Below are 17417 nucleotides of genomic sequence, written 5' to 3'. Positions count from 1 at the left end.
TGAGGGAGTTAGATGTAGAGAAGCAAAGGGCTCGAGAGGGGAGGAATTTGCAGAAGGATATTTGAAGGTATTTTGGACCCACGCCCCAGAAAGCCTTGTGGACAATGCAGATGGTTTTACATTTGATCCTAGCATCCACTGGGAGCCAATGAAGGGATTTCAGAGCTGGAGGGGTTCGATCCAGGCCTTGAGGCCAAGGGCAAATCTTGCAGTCCTGTTCTGGATTAGTTGTAAAGGGCAGAGAGTGGATGCAGGTAGGTTTAGCAAGAGGCTGTTACAGTAGTCCAACCTAGAGAGAACCAGAACTTGGGAGACAGTGAGCTTCTGAGGGAAGGAGAGGAAAGGCAGAGTACCTCTTAGAAGGTCCAATAAAAACTTTGACTTTTTAGAGACATCGAGATGTGTGCGGAGAAGGAAATTGTGGAGTCAAAGATGACCCCAAGGTTCTTAGCCTCACATGTAAGCATAGAAGGACGGCCAAGTAAGGCCGGCCAAAGAGTGAGGAGAAATGATGCTGAAGGTGTACTTATGAGGAGGATCTCAGTCTTGTTGGCATTTAGACAAAGATCGTTGACCTACACACATTTTGAATGACGATTAGGCAATCAGAGATGAGGGAGTGAGAGGAGGTGGCTGAAGGAAGCCTGAAAATGAGTTGGGTGTCATCAGCATAGCACTGGAAATTTGAGCAGAAAATGGATATGTAGTAGGCAAGAGTTGCAATGTATTGGTTGAAAAGCCAGTGCGAGAGGTTAGACCCCTGGAGAACACCACAGGTAGAGAGAAAGAGATAGAAGATAGGAAGGACCCAAGTTGTACCTGGGAGGGTCACTCATACAGGAAAGAGGTCAGCCAGGCCAGAGCCTGAACGGTGATACCCAGGTTGTCACAGAGACATTTGATCAGGGTGGTATAGTTGACCTTGTCAAAAGCAGAGGAGAGATCAAGTAGGATGAAGACAGAGGGAATGTTAGAGTCAAGGTTGGAGAGCAGATTTGAGCAGGATGGTCTGGTTGACCGTGCAATGTGTTTACATGCATATATGTAAACACTTTAAAAAGTTAAGCACATATGCAAACAAAATCTGTATGAACACATTTATTTGAGGGAGAATACGATTGCACAATCTCTTTTTATTTTACTTTTTAGACATGAAACATTGTGGTCATAGGCTGTGCAACAGTGAACACAAAGTTAAGCTGACTTGAGCTGTATTTCATGGGTTTTAGGTTCATGGGTTTTGTTGCATAAAATTCTCGCCTTAACGTCCCTGCAACTAAAGTGTTTTTTCTATATAAAGTGAGAACTTAATGCAACAACCCCCCTGAAATACAGCTAAAGGCACCTTAACTGTGTGCTCCCTGTTGTGCAGCCCATGACCACAATGATGACATCACATATCACATCACTGATAACATCTCTAATTACATGTTGTATGAGAACACTGATGACATTACAAATCTCACCACTGATGGCATCACTGGTGACAGCACTAATTACATTGCAAATACATGATTACATCAATAATGGAATTAGACAACATAATTTATATGTTAGCTCATGAAAACCTTGATTACCTTAATAACAATTTATGCTGTGGACTTGGCCATGACAAAGGTATGCTGTCCACCCACATGTGTCCTTTGCTTGTGCCATAAAAAGCAGCCACAATCAGGGGAAAATAACTGCACCAGTGCCCACGATTGCAAAATCTCTTGCAACATTGTGGGCAAATACTCATGACTTACTTTCCCTCTCATCATTTCCCCTCCTAACTGCTATGGCTAGCTTTAAAAAAAAACTCTGCTTCATAAAGTATGCATAACATAGTGTCATTTAAATATATAAATCCAATGTTTTACAACAAGTGTACAGTTATGGCATTATTCCCCTCTTCTTGGCTGTGAGACTACAACCTACAGAATCCAATTATGTAAAAGGCCCAACATGGTCTTTGAGTGGAAAACTTGTATGACAGGAGCATGGTTTAAAAAAACATTATGTGAATGCCGTGTATTATGAGATATTTAAGACTAAGAAAGCACATGGCATTCGGGACTGTGGACTGTCTCCCGTCCATGCAGTAACTGGGACCGATCCTGCTTAGTTTCAAAGCAAGGAAAGATCCAGCCCTTAGGCCTTGTTTCTCTATGTGGTCTTGTAAGGAGGGCTCATTTATTAGGTAACATGGGAGAGGAAGGATCCAGCACCCTTAGGCCATGTTTCTTTATGTGGTCTTGTAAGGTGGGCTCATTTATTAGGTAAAATGGTCTTAGGGGGCTGACCCCTTCCTCGCTTTGAAGCTAAGCAGATGTTGTCTCAGTTACTGCCGAGATGGGAAACACATTGCTGTGAAAATATCTATTTTTTTTATATTGTCGACTGGGAGACTACAACTACCAGAATGCAATTCAGCAAAAGTCCCACCTTTGTCTCTGAGTGCAAAAGGTTCAATAATTTTATTTCATTTTATTTTTTGTATTTTTTTTTTATATTTGAATAGCATTCCCAAACCCTTGGGCATCAGAGTGCTTGTGGAAACCAGTCACACGAGGTACGTGGGCAGGTGCGGTACATATTCAATCATAGGTTTGGCAGTATTAGTATCATAGACAAGGCATGAAGTACATGTATCAGAGACAAAGCATAGCACATGTAAACAGCATGTTCAGTGGCATGGAGTTACAGATATGATAGGTAATAAATAGGTTTTGCAGGGTCTGGCAGCATGATGGGGTTAATCAAACAGCCAGGTTTTGAGAGCTTTGCAAAAGGACACATTCTTCCTCTCTCCACGCAGGTGGGAGGTTGTTCCATTGTTTTGTGGCTGGAAAGCTGGAAACTTTGACGCGCTTGAATTTGGGTTGCACCAGTCTGTGGGTGCAGGGAGTTCTGGTTGGCCTATTTGAGAGATGCAGAACAGATTTTTGGGATAGGTAAGGAGGTGCCGATTTTGAGATGCACCTGTGTGTGATGGCAAATGTGTTGAATAGGACTCTTTGACGGATAGGAAGCCAGAGTACTGCTTTTCGGGCATCTGATATATGCTCTGACCTGGGCAGGGTCAGGGCAGCTCGTAGGGTATTGTTTTGAATAGTTTGTAGTTTGTGTATATTGTGCATTGAATTGCCAGCGAAGAGGGCATTGCAGAAGTCTAACCTTGCACCTGCTATGGCCCAGGCAATTGTTAGACAACTATCTACTGAAAGATGAGGTCTGGAGGTGTTGAGGAATTTGGTAGAGTATTCAGCTGAGGAGGATATTGCGTTTACCTCACCTGGAAAGGGAGAGCGTAGCGTCTAGGTTCACTCCTAACATTTTCACCACCGGTGAGACCAAGATTTTGGAACCATCTATGTTGAAGGAGGCGTATTATGGGTCATGATTTTTTAGTACAGAGTGAGGCCCAATAAGGAGAAGTTTGGTCTTGTCATCGTTAGAGCAGAGGCCATGGGTCATCATCCAGGGTTGGACCGTGGTGTATGTAGAGTTAGGCAGGGCAACATCTTTGGAGTAAGTGCCAGAGAGGTGGGGGGAGAATGTGGTTTTCGTCTGCGTAGTTGATGTATATTATCCCATGTCTGTCCAGGAGGTCAAAGACAGGCTTTGTGAAGATGTTGTAAAGTGTTGGTATGACACATGACCCTTGTGGAACTCCACAATCGTTCTGGGCAGCTGTTGCGCAAGCATTAGCAGAGAATATGACTTTGCCTTCAGTTATCCACGAGGCTGCTTCTGGTGAAAAGGCGGAGCTGACGCCATAGTATGTTGTGATCGACTAGGTTTAACGCTGCACACAAGTCTGGTAAGAGCAGTATGCCAGGCGTTCCCTCATCCCTGATCTCATCCATCTGGTTCTTGAAGTCTAGGAGTGCAGACTCCGTGCCGTTACCTGGACAGAACCTCAACTGACGGACACCTTGGATATGGTTTCACTCTAGATGATGTTGGATCTGGAGATAGGCTGCTCTATCAGGAATTTGTAGTAAGATTCGGACTGTGGGGATGGGTCTGTAGTTGTTGGGTAAAGCTGGGTCGAGAGAAGGTTTTTAGTAGAAGTAGAATTCAGGCTTCTTTGAGGCTAGATGATACAATGCTTGTTGTGAAGGAGGCATTGATGAATTCTGTGATGATCAAGGTCAAAGCTTCCACACACTCTTTGATGAGGGCGGCTGGGCAGATATCTCCTTTATACAATGACGGCTTTAGGCTTTTTTAAATTTTATTCTTGAATTTAGCTGAGAAAACTCAACTTTTTCAAAGATTGAAATTACATTTCCAAATTTACAACATAAAAAGGAAAATGTACAGCAACAAGTTACAAGTTACAGATCCCCCAAGACAAAAACAACAAGGGAAGAACAAAATAAGACAAAGTGTACTACCAAAGATAAAACATAACATAAAAGGAGTCTAAACCAAGATGAATATATAAACAAATAAGGCATAAAACTCATGTTATGAATGGTACACACTTCATATAAAACTGGTAAGCTATTCAAAAAGCTACAAATACGCCAGGGTTCATCTGTTCGGGGCTAACAACATAGTAAAATTAACTGAGAATGTGCGAGCAATCCACAGTATTTAACAGCTGAAAAAGCTATTATTGCACATGAAGACCTGTTAATTGTTGCATTTCATGAAAACCCAATACCACCACAGGGACACTTCCAACACTTAAATTTAAAGCATTTATGAAATTATAAGTTGCAACTCGAATGTTCAGAACTCTGGATGACAAGATGATTGGCCATCTATTTTCAGGAGACATCAGACCAAAATATGTCATGGTTTCCAGAAGCATTTCGCTCTTAAATCAATTAGAGCTTGGCACTCCACTATTACATGTTTTAGAGTTTCTCTAATGGAAATATCCCCAGAATATCTACAAAAGTTCTCCTGGGCATCAATGACATGTCTCCTTGCCAAAGCATCTCATGCCAGATGCAGGTTAAATCGTAGACATAAGATTGATGATCTCAACTGTGGTGATGGAGCTCTACACAAGTAACACTCAAGCTTTCTTTTTGTTCAAATGCAATGAGATGAAAATCTTTATAAGTGACACATTTATTTCTTGTTTCGATCCAGTCCAATCTGTATATTCTATCCTTCGCCTGATCCGGATTTGTGATGGGCGTGTCAATGCTCACATCCACCCTTGCTAAGATTCTAAGTATGCAGGTTGACTATAGCTGAACAAATACATGTGATGAAGATAACATATAGATGGACAAAGATGCTAGGATGTTATCAGTTTGAGTGTAAAATAAACCATTAAGAAACAAGGCATACAATTGCCAGTTATATTCAATGACCAAAGAGGTAAGACACAACTCATGTTGCAGCCAAGGACCTGTTACACATTGTGGAAGATGTAAGACAGCCCTCCAAATTGTTTCCTCTAATTTATTGAAGAATGATGTTGAGATTATATTTTTGGTCTCCAAACCTAAAGACTTGTTGGCAAAACTTTCTGTCGCCAATACATGATTGCAGGTTTAATTGAAAATTTGCCATATTTATATAGGATTAGCTGAGTTTCCGAAATGGCTGAGATCAGTTTATGACCAAGCACCTTTAGTTGTGAATCAACCTGTGGAATTCCATCAACTAGAATAGCAAGATATAGATAGGTTGGTACAACTTCCACACTCACATCCTTGATCCTCCAATCCATTTTGGCTCTGTTGGTTAGTCTAGGCACATATATCACTATCTGAGTTTCCTTCAGATTTATGACTAGTTTGTTATCATCTAGATAGGCACTTAAAGCAGACAAAAGAAGTTGCATATCTGACAGAGTCTTGGAAATAAGCACCAGGTCATCCACATACCATAGAGCCCTAATCATTACACCATTCATTTTCAGAGAGTCCGAACAAACCTGAAGAAAGGCCTGCATCACATCATGTATGAAAAAATTAAAGAGGGCCGAAGCTGCACCCTTTTGTCAACCCTCTTGAAGTAGAAATTGTTGCAGGTAAGGGCCTAGAATTGACAACCTGATCTTTATAGAGGTCAGTGAATGTAGATCGTAAATAATATCACATAATGTTGCTGGACACTTTGCAGATATTAACTTCCCCATCAGCATGACTCAAGAGCCAAGTCAAAAGCCAAGTACAAACCGACAAATAAAACATAAATTGGTTGTTTTGTCACCTGTGCCTGTGATTTGAGAGCATTAAGAGTTAAGAGATTGACTACAGTTCCCAACCCAGCAACAAAGCCCGTCTGATTCGGGTCACGTTTCTTGTAATCTTGTGACCACCGGGAGAAGTCTCTCATAATCAGTCTTGAGAGGACCTTCCCCGGGGCATCAAGCAGTTCAAATGGGCGGTAGATAGGCGGGGCACCCCAATCACCCTTCTTAAAAATTGGGACAATCAAGGAAGATTTCCAAGAAGTTGGTATTTTCTTGGAATCTAAGACTTGTTGAAAAACATTATTAAGAATGTCAGCCCATCTCGTCGGATTTTGCTTAAACATAAAATTGCTCAACCCATCTGGCCCCGAAGCACGAGAGGAAGACAATTTATTTATGAAATCTTCAATTATTTCTTCAAAGCATTCCAAAAACCAACCCTCTGAGGCTGGATTCTCATACCTATAGTTGTCAAAGTTCGCATCCTCATATAGCTGCGAAAAATGTTCCAGCCATAAGGCTTGGGAAACCCCATTCAAATGGAAACTAGTTTGTGTTTGATTATATGTTTTATTAAGTAAAGCCCATACTTGGGCAGAGTTGTTGTTATGCACTGGCTACTAAAAACATTAAATACAAACCAAAATAACCTCCTCGCACTGTATGTATTGACTAACAAGTGTTAGACTGTATGATCTATTGGTCTATCCCCAAAACTTTATATATCTATCAACAGGCTCTTTAAAGGAATTGCTTTAAATTTCATTCTTCTATGTTAAAAAATAAGTTTATAAAAAATGATAAAATGTATGTTATGATGTGAATACTTATTGTTTGTTTAGTGAGATATGTGTCCTTTATGTTTTATGAGTGATCACATGTTTTTGTGTGTTTTTTTAGTAGTTTTAAAAAATAAAAAAGGTGGAAGACAAAATAAAAATGTATGATCTTGATATTTGAGAAACTGTGTATCTTTGCAATTTACTGACCCTTCTGTTAAGTGTACAAACAGAAGTATGATTTACTGACAGGTATTCACTAAGGGATATAAAGAGAGGGGTAGTTGATCTGTCTCCCACAGTGTAGATTCAACCCCCAGACAACAAAAAAAAGTACCCAGTGAGTATAATCTCATAAGGTCGTCCATCCATGCAATAACCGGGACTGACCCTGCTTAGCTTCAAAGCAAAGAAAGGGCTGGCACTTTTATATGTCCACATGACCTGAGGAGGCTGGCCCCTTCCTCACTTTGAAGCTACGCAGGGACTGTCCTGTTTACTGCATGGATGGGAGACCTGAATGGCTATCGTTTCACTCTGAACTTGTCACCCTTAAATGCAAGTGTAGGGTGGCTGGAAATGGCTGGCTTCTTTTGCAGCCTCTGACAAACTGGACTGCCGCCTGCAATACCGACTCTCTGTTCACACTAAGAAGAGAGCTCACATCTAAGCCTGCATCTCTGCGGCATCTAACAACTTGGCCAAACTCTTCAAAATCTGCAAGGAGCTGGCCAATCCTGCTGCCGTCACTAACTCTCTTGTCCCCTCCCAAGCCCTCTGCACAGCTCTGGCTTCTCATTTTATTTAAAAAACCAAAGATATCCTGTTCACCCTCTCGTCCTTTCCATCTTCCCCCTCTACTCTCTTCCCGCCCTCTGGCCAGCATTCGGCCACCTCTCCTCCTCTTTCTCTTCCTTTCCTCTGTTCTCCCCTGATGAGATTTCTAGACAAGTCTGATCTATGAAGGTCTCGTCAATACAGGTTCTTCCCTGTTCTTCCAAAACCACCAAGGACAGCATTGACACCCTTGCTCCTGCCTTGGCAGACTTCTGACATCACTCCTTTGCCACTGTAGCCTTCATCTCCCCCTGAAGCACTCTCTTGTGCACCCTCTTCGCAAGAAACCCTAAGACGACCCCTCTTGCCCGACTATCTACCGCCTGATCTCCATCACTCGTTTCCTGTGCAAACTCCTGGAAAAGCTGGCCATCTCCTAACTTAATCTTCATACCAAATCTGTTGGTTGCCTCCATGACCACCAGTCTGGATTCAAAGCAGCCAGAAGCACAGAAACTGCCCCCCCTGAACATCCCTGAACACCTGCTCTCTAACCTTCATTCGCATCTCCCCTCTGTCCTCATCTTACTCAATCTCTCTTCTGCCTTTGACACAGTCAACCATGCCATCCTCCGTCTCTGTCATAACCTGGGTATTACCGATCAGGCCCTGGCTTGGATGACCTGTTTCCTCTCCGACCGACCCTTCCAGGTCCAACTTGGGGCCTTCCTTTCCTCTATCTCACTCTAAACTTTTGGTGTTCCCCAGGGGCTTAACCTCTCTCCCTGGCTGTTCAACCAATTCCTGGCACCTCTCGCCCACTGCATTGCTGCTCCATGCTCCAAATTTCATAACTATGCGGATGACGTTTTCAGGCTCTCCCCTCAGCCAGCTCTTCTCCCTTTCTCATCTGTGACTGTATGTCTGCAATCCAGGAGTGGTGTGCTGCCAATGATCTCTGCCTTAATGCCAGTAAGGCAGAGATCCTCCTCCTTGGCACACGTGCACCTTCCTCTCCTGTTGCTCTCTGGCTGGCCTTCCTTGGCACTCTTCCTGCTCCCACCTGTGAGGCTAAGAACCTTGGGGTCATCCTCGACTCCACACTCTGCTTTTCTTCTCACAACTCCGATGTCTCTAAGAAGTCAAACTACCAACTTCACCTCCTCAGAGGTATTCTTCCTTTCCTCACCTTCCCGCAGAAGCTCACTGTCTTGTGAGCTCTGATTCTCTCTAGCCGGGACCACTGCTGCTGCTCTACTCTCCACCCTCTGCAACTCATCCAGAACAGGATTTCGAGACTTGTCCTTGGACTGAAGCCAAGGGATCGTATCTCTCCAGCCCCGAAATCCCTTAATTGGCGCACAGTGGCTGCAAGGATCAAGTTCAAGATCCTCTGCATTGTCCACAAGGCCTTCTGGGGTTGGGGCCCTCTTTACCTCCAACTCTCTGTTCAGAAATATCTTCCTACTCCTATCTGTTCGCTCTTCCTTCTCCAACTCCCTCAGGGTCAGTTGCTTTTCTAAGCAACGAGTTGGTGGTAGATGTCTTTCTTCGATGGGGTCTCCCTCTGTAACAGCCTCCTTGCCTCGCTGAAACTTGAGCAGAACCATCTCTGGTTCTGAAGCACCTCAAGACCTTCCTCTTTGCTTCTGCCTTCTCTCTTCCTCTGCCCTGCTGATCTCCTGGCTGATACTGCACTGGTCATCTGGCTACTCTCTGAATTCAGGCCCAAGTTCCCTGCCCGCCCAGTTGCACACCTGCTCTGCCTCCTGGCAACCCCTGCACTTGGGGCTGTATCTGCAACCCTCCAGTCCCCTTACCTGCAATTACTGGACATCTGGTGTCTGCACTTAACCCTTGCACTGCCAGCTGCTGGTCACACTACTTGTTATTTGATCCTGTGTACAGCACTTTCACTTCCTCCCTCACCCCTTGCATTTCTCCCCTCTCCTCTCCCCTGCATGTGTTCAATCTCAATATCACTTTGCCTAGTAAGATCACTTGTCGTTGTCGTGCTCTGTCCCCCTCCCTTTCCTTGTCGCACCTTGAAATACTTGTGTATAAGCGCATTATAAATGCCATATCACATCATATCATATCAAAGGAAAATGCAACATGGACTTATGGTGTAACATTACATTTAAAGGTAGAAGTTGCTGGTTAGTATGCTGTAGTGATCAGTGCTCATGCATGGATGAACATGCTAGAATTACCTTTTTGATTCAATGCAGCACTTAAGTTGTGTATATAGGCAACATGGACGTTTAGGTTTCGTTACAGTCAGTACTGGAATTATGAGAATGTTCTCTTCCAAATGTTAAATTTGTGCTTTGATTAGTGGTTGACTGACATTTGGTGTGTGTTATAATGGATGGTGCAGGTTGGACGCTTCCTACATTGCAGTAATGGTTAATGTGTGGTGTGTGGTCACGTCACAGGATTGTCTGGCAAAGGTATCCAGTGGTTAAAGGCTGTAGCTTGCTGGATGGAAATGTCTCTGTCATTGTGTGAGGCATTCATTTCAGAGAGTGTATGGGTAACAAAAGAAAAAGTGTTAAGAGGCTGCGGCTTGCTGGATGTGAATGATTCTGTTACTGTTTAGAGTAGGAGTCTCAAACCTTTACGGCAGCAAGAGCTAATGGACACGAGGCGGGAGCTAGTGGTCAGAGATACTGTAGCGGTGATCTCCATGAGTATGGGACTTTGTACACAGATTATTTTTGGTGGTTTGTTTGCTTCTTATATAAAAAAGAAATAACAAATGCATTTACAATGATATTTATAACTTCAAAAACATCTTTATGTCATTCTATTTTGTTAGCAGTTGTCTCCAAATAATTGTCAAGCTTATCAGATTGGAGGAAACCAGATTGGAGGAAACCAACAGAGACATTCATTGTGAAGGCTGACACTTCATGCTATCCACCGGTGCTCAGTAATCTGGTGTGTAGCTTGAAACAGCAACAGCACTCAGATGCTGTCAGATGGGATCACAGTCTTGATTTCAGGAAGTTCATGTCTGAAAAAGGCAGTTACGCCGAGACAGGTAATCACATTAGCTGACAGTGCAGATACCCTCTTTCCATATTGCTTGAACCTAACTGCATGCCTTTCACGTCAGACATAAATTCAGGACAGTTTTTAAAATCTCTTACAGCATACTCAGCCACTAGAGTCACTTTGCCCTTCAAAATTACACCAACTGGATAAGTACATTCGTTTTTCATCAAATCATTTCCATTGAAGGATGCCTCTGTAACAGTATTTAGTGTGCCTACTGTTTAGGATCGCAGACAGATTCCTTTGGGAAAATAATTTTCATAGTTTGTGTGTATTATTGAAAAATTACTATTTTCCCACTGTAACATGAGCACTGTCAATCAAAGATGCACATTTTCTTTCTATGCTGGAAGAGAAAAAAAAAGGATTTTCCGCTCTGGATGGAAATGGTACATCTTGAACCTTTTGTTGGGTGGTGCATCTCCATCTGCTTCCAGGATTCCCACAAGGGTAGGGCTGCATGTGCAAAAACTATTTGAAGAGTAGTTCAATCAATGTGTTAGATGTTTATTTATTTTTTAATTCAGCATATACCACTTCTACTTGTCAAAAAATAAAATCAACTGCCAGTTCATTAACTACCCTTAAAACTTTGTATGTCAAAATAATTGGCACGATTGAAAACATTCACATGTGGAAAACGTGTGATCAAGTTATATGCAAAAAGGTGTAAACCACAGGGCTAAAATAACTTTCAGTTTCAGAACGATGACTTGAAACGTACATGAATCTTAAAAGAACCCAACCAGACAACATATGAATCATTATATATATTAACATGTTGTGCCAAGAAAGTATGTAGCGAGGGGCAACCTATGCATAATGGTTGGCGACCCACCATGCGTCTGACCTTTTTGAAAGAAGTAGTATCACAGAGAACAACTCACAGGAATCATGGAGGTCATTCTGGTGAGTGACCAATGGGCCATGGCTGGCTTTTACTTCAACTCTCTCAGACACATAGAGGGCTCTAGCATCAGGAATTGTTTAAAATTACAATTAGGTCATATCGTTTGAAATGGCATCAACATGCGGTTTACAGTGGCAATGCCTGCACAGTGCTGAATATCCTGAGTACTGTCAGTGACCAGGCATCTATCAGAATTTCTCATGTTTTAGTGAAATACTTGTACATTTTATGGTGTTTTTCCCAATTTCTAGCAAAAATATCACTCATAAATTGCACCATTTCATCCTTGTATTGAAAGGTTGGAAATCCCCAGCCAGAATTTGAACATATGAATACAGATTTGCCACAGATCTCCGTAGATCTCCCAGTTTGTATAGATAGCTAAAGGGGACCAACCCTATTAACTGTTCTCCCACCCCATGGTTCCTCCCACTGTTCATTCTCTGTATTCACCACCCTGTTTTGTACAGTCCTCTGTTACTTAGTAACTAGGTTAAAGCTATATGAATCCTATACATTTGCATATATATACATACAAGCCACTGCTCACTTTCCTTGCCTAATTACATCATTTGTGTGCTTGTTTCTTGAAACATAAGCTGAAACAGAACTCTCAAATCATGTTTTTTTTATGTTCTGGCATTGATCACACATGTCATCTTACATTCTTGTTTAGTTTTATAAACGTAAGCGGACAAGTGCCAGAATGCAGTACAGATAGTCGTTTTCAACATTTGCTTAAATGTAAAATTGCTGTTAGTGCTTTAATTCCTGTATTGGAATATGCATAGATGCGGGCTCCTCCATATCAGATCAAATTCCATATTAAACTTTAATACAATTTAGGTACTAATGCCTTAAAACAAAGAACTCAATATCTTCACATAAAAATAAATGATACACAGTTTTACCATTAACAAATGGGATGTACTGCTAGATGTAACTTTTTCCTTGCATGCTGGGAATCACACGGATTGTCTTTCTTATATATATACACACACACACACACACACACACACACTCTGAGCAAAAAACGATGACAGCTTGAGCTTTAGTTTCCGCATTCTGATTGAAAGCCTACAATTACCAGCATGCAAAATAATGCTAACCACAATTAATCTAAACATCACAGTGAGACAGAAATTATCACAGGCTCAGCTTTGCTTGACATGGCATGCAGATGTATGCATCTCTACCTTTCGAATCAGCCAGCATGGGCGCCTCTTGGTGACAATGGCCACAACACACATTTCCCATTTACTTTTGTTATTGAAAGTTACCCCTTTGTTGGGACACTGCCTGGAGCTCTTCAAGCCCAGATACAGCCACTTCTGCTAACCATGTACACACCTTTGTACTCTTTGCTTTGCAGGAAGAGGAGAGAGAGGGGGCAGGGAAAAGGCATAGGCACTTCAGATTTCAATATAAACGCACAGTGATCATTTTGGTGCCTAATGTGAGGAGCTACTGTGAAGCCTCAGTTGAGCAACCAGTAGCTTGCAATCTACATTTTAGAGACCCGGGGTTAGGAGGCATTTCAGATTGTGTATTGTTGGGGCGTGGTGATGTCCTGTGTGGACTTGAATAACTTATTTGATTAGTGAGTAGGTTTAGCCCCATCTAGAACATGGAATAGTTTGTGATTTAAAATTTACGGCATCATCAGGAATATCCCATTCCAAGATTTTGCTGTGTCTACATCGATTTTGGTGAATGTGACAACCCATGTTATCACCTTTTGCTGCTGCTGTGTATTTGGTTTGGAGTGTGGTTTTGTCTTTTTGACATGAAGTGCCCAGTGAGTTTGAGTGACTCATTGGGATGTGGTGGCAGTATTGTTGTTTTCCGGGGGGAACATCGCAGAAGGTCTGCACAGTGTGTGGATGTAGGTTGTCGACATTGTCTGGATGGTGAGTATGAGGTGATTGTGGTAGCATGACATATATTGGCATATGGTAGGTTATGTCAACTTAACCTGGACCAAATTGTTTCTCGAGGTTAGTCTGGTTTTCATTGGTGTAGTAGGCCTGTGCACTGTGCCCAATGTGGGCCAATTTAAGCACTCAAGAGCAGCAGTCTTGAGACTCACTGTCGGCAGTGATGAGTAGGAGGTGTGTCATGCAGTAATGGTGTTTTTTAGATGGTGAAGGTATAGTTAAGCCCATAAAGGGGTAGTTAGTCTTCAAGGGTGGAAGCCTTGAGACTCAATGGTCGTTGTGTGTGTACCAATGTGGTGTGGGGTTTACTGCCAGTTTGTCAGTTACACTTGGTTGGTCAACTGCAACCCAGGTTTGCCAAGCAGATGTAGTGTAAGCGTGTGTGTACTCTGTGTGAGGTTGTAAAAGTGTTGTGGTTTGTAATGATGGATGGTGTTATGGACGTGTTTCCCTGTCTCTGTTATGGAAGAAAGCGAGATGTTAGGTTATGTCCTTCCTGCTGTTCCCCTGCCTCCCTGCACACCTGACTGAATATGATCATCTGTAGAATGCTAGGTGTGTATTTAAATGTTGGGGATTGATAGCGTTCTGAGTGGTCCACCTGAGGCAGTTGGAAGAATGTAGCCTGGGTGGTGGGAGCCTGTGGGCTCCCTAAGCTTCCTTCTCTCTCCTAATGAAGTAATGTACCTGATGGCAATGGAACCTATGAGGATAATGAAGAAAGAAACCTAATCATCTTACCTGCTGGCTTCAGAATCATTTACCTATTTAACAGAGGGGACATGGAAAAAGAAGTGGCGCAAATGTTGAGTGATTGTGAAGATGTTTAGGAATTTTGAATTCTGGACCATTTTTTCCGTTATTCCAGGATTCGTCCAAACACCACTCTACTTTAAGAATTTCTGTTATTTCTGTTATTGGAAAAGATTACTGTGAAATTATCATCTGCAGATTCTACATCTACTGGGTAGGGGGTAATGGATACTTGGTAACAATTCCTAGTTTGACATGGATAGTGGCCATGGCTAATGGGTCCAAAAGAAAGCTATTGGTATAACACATACAGAAGCCACGGCTAAATGACATAGGTCTAAAGAACTCCAAAAAATATGTAACATGTTCAGCCTTGACCACTGAAATTCAGTGAAAAGACATTAGTTAAGAGAGAGATTAAGGTGATCATGCTTAATGCAACACAACCCTTAAAATGCAGCACTAGCATTTGAAGCAATTTCACTTTAACTATGCAGCCCAGCACAGCATATACCTTCTATGCTGACATCACTAAAGACATCACTATTTACATCACACATGGCATCACTGATGACATCACTGATGCCGTTACTAATGACATCATACAAGACATCACTGATGAGGTCAATAATTACATCACAAATGACAGTATTGATCATAAAAGTTAGAATATCTGTGTTCAACTCTTTTGATACATATTTTATTTGATTACACTTCACAATAATAACAAAATAACATGGAACAACACACTGCTACAGCAAAATGGGTTCCCCACTATTCAACGCCATGAAAAGAAAGAACAGGAAACTTTGAAAAATTCTACAATGACAGAATCAGCAAAGCAGCCAAAACACAAAAATAACTATTTAAAATCATAAATGAAATGAGAAACCCAACTGGCTGCAAAAACACTCCAATACCCTTCATGAAACTATGCAATTACCTTTTAGAATACTTAAAAAAAAATCTGCACCATACAACAGATCATACAAAGCAGATGAAGCAACTACGACACAACATGCATCCCATCCAGCCACCTGAGGACGGCCAGAACAACTCCAAAGATTCCCCCAAATATCAGAGAAGACATTTGTGAAGCTGGTAAGCAATAGCAACCAATCAGGCTCCCCCATGGATCCATGCCCCGGTACTTACACTAGTCAATCTTCACACAAGTAACGCCCATGGAATACTACATATACCTCTTCAACCAAGCACTTTCAACAGGGAAAGCACCATGATCATTCAAATTGGCATACATCAAATCGCTCTTCAAGGGCACAGCAGGAAACATGGATGACCTTGCCAACTACAGACCCATCTCCAACATCCCATACCCAGCAAAAATACTCAAAACATACATCTATAAATAACACAAGAATTCATTGAAGAACACCAACTGCTGGACCAAGCACAAGTAGGCTTCAGACCGATGAGAGGAACGGAAGCAGTGCTGATTTCAATCTGCGACGATCTGAAGACAACACAGCCGTTGACAAAAACACAGCTCTAATACTCCTGGATCTCTCAGCAGCATTTGACACAGTCAACCGTGAAATCCTCATCAGGCGAATGGAAGAAATAGGAATTATTGACCTAGCCCTACTATGGATTACATCCTTCTTAACAAACAGAACAGAGACCGTATTGATCAAGCCTTTGAGATCCACATGTGGAGTACCACAAGGATCCTCCTTCTCCCCACTGCTCTTCAACATATACCTGATGCCTCCAATCAAGCTCATTAAAAACATGGCCTCACTTGCTACAATTACGCTGATGACACACAGATCGTTTACAAAATACAAGACACACAGGAAGGGAACACAACCCTGGAAGAATGCCTACAAGAACTCTACAGCTGGCTGAACACTAACAGCCTCAAACTCAACCCGGACAAAACAGAAATAATGATCATATCCAAAAATGGGGAAAACAATCACTATATACCATGGCCAATGGAAATGGGAACAGCACCAACTCCTTCAATGACAGTAAAGAACGTGTGAGTCTTAATGGACAACAAACAAAAACTAGAGCCACAAGTAAATGCAATAATCAAGAAATGTTTCGTCCTCCTACATGCAGTAAAAAAGTTCTTACCATTACTCCCTTTCACCCACAAAACACTCACCATCATCACACTCATCATGTCTAGAGGAGTCTATACCTAGGAATAATAGAACAACTATTAAAAAACTCCAGTGCATCCAAAATGCTGTGGCCAGACTGCTGCTCAAATGACTGAACACATTACACCAGTTCTGAAACTGCTTCACTGGCTACCAATAAAACAGCAAACAATGTTCAAAATGATGTGCATAACACACAGGGCAATCAACGGCGAAGGAGCAGAGTTCCTTAAGCAGAACATAACTGCCTACCATCTGACAAGACCACTCAGATCAAGCAACAACATTAGCTTTGAACCAAAACTATACAATAAAAGAACATTCAGAGAATCATTTGTCCTGGAATCACATACCAAAAACCATTTGCAACACAAAGGATAACCTGGAATTCAGAAAACGACTCAAAACCTGGATCTTTGCTCTGGGAACAGGAGGAAACGACTATGAAACAAAGACATCATAGAAAGAATCACACATAATATATAAAGTGTGTTCCTCAGTGCCTGTGTGCACTGTAATAGTATGGAATGTAAGAATTCAAAGTTTGGTTAATGCACATTATAGACATTGTAATTGTATTATTAACATGTTTAGTCATTTCTTTCGAAAATTCATTATGAATTTGTATTCCAATATAACAGAATACCTTCCAAAGTATGTAATACCTACAAACTACTCTTCATTTTAATAATTTCTGTATGCAGCTACAATTGTGCACTTTAAACTACTTTTAAAGAAACAAAGGCAGAATACAATGTAATGTGTACGTATGAAATAAGTCTATAATGTTATGTAAACAAAAAGAGTTATCATATTTCAAAATGCAATTAATAAAACCACTGATATCAGTGATAAAAGTGAGTTTCATTAGTGACGCCATCAGTGATGCCATCAGTAATGTAATGTATTATGCAAATA

The sequence above is a fragment of the Ambystoma mexicanum genome, chromosome 2p (genome assembly GCF_040938575.1).
Source record: "Ambystoma mexicanum isolate Mex_15411 chromosome 2p, UKY_AmexF1_1, whole genome shotgun sequence".
Taxonomy (NCBI): Eukaryota; Metazoa; Chordata; class Amphibia; order Caudata; family Ambystomatidae; genus Ambystoma; species Ambystoma mexicanum.
The sequence above is the reverse complement of the archived record's forward strand: the minus strand, read 5'-3'. Positions refer to the sequence as shown.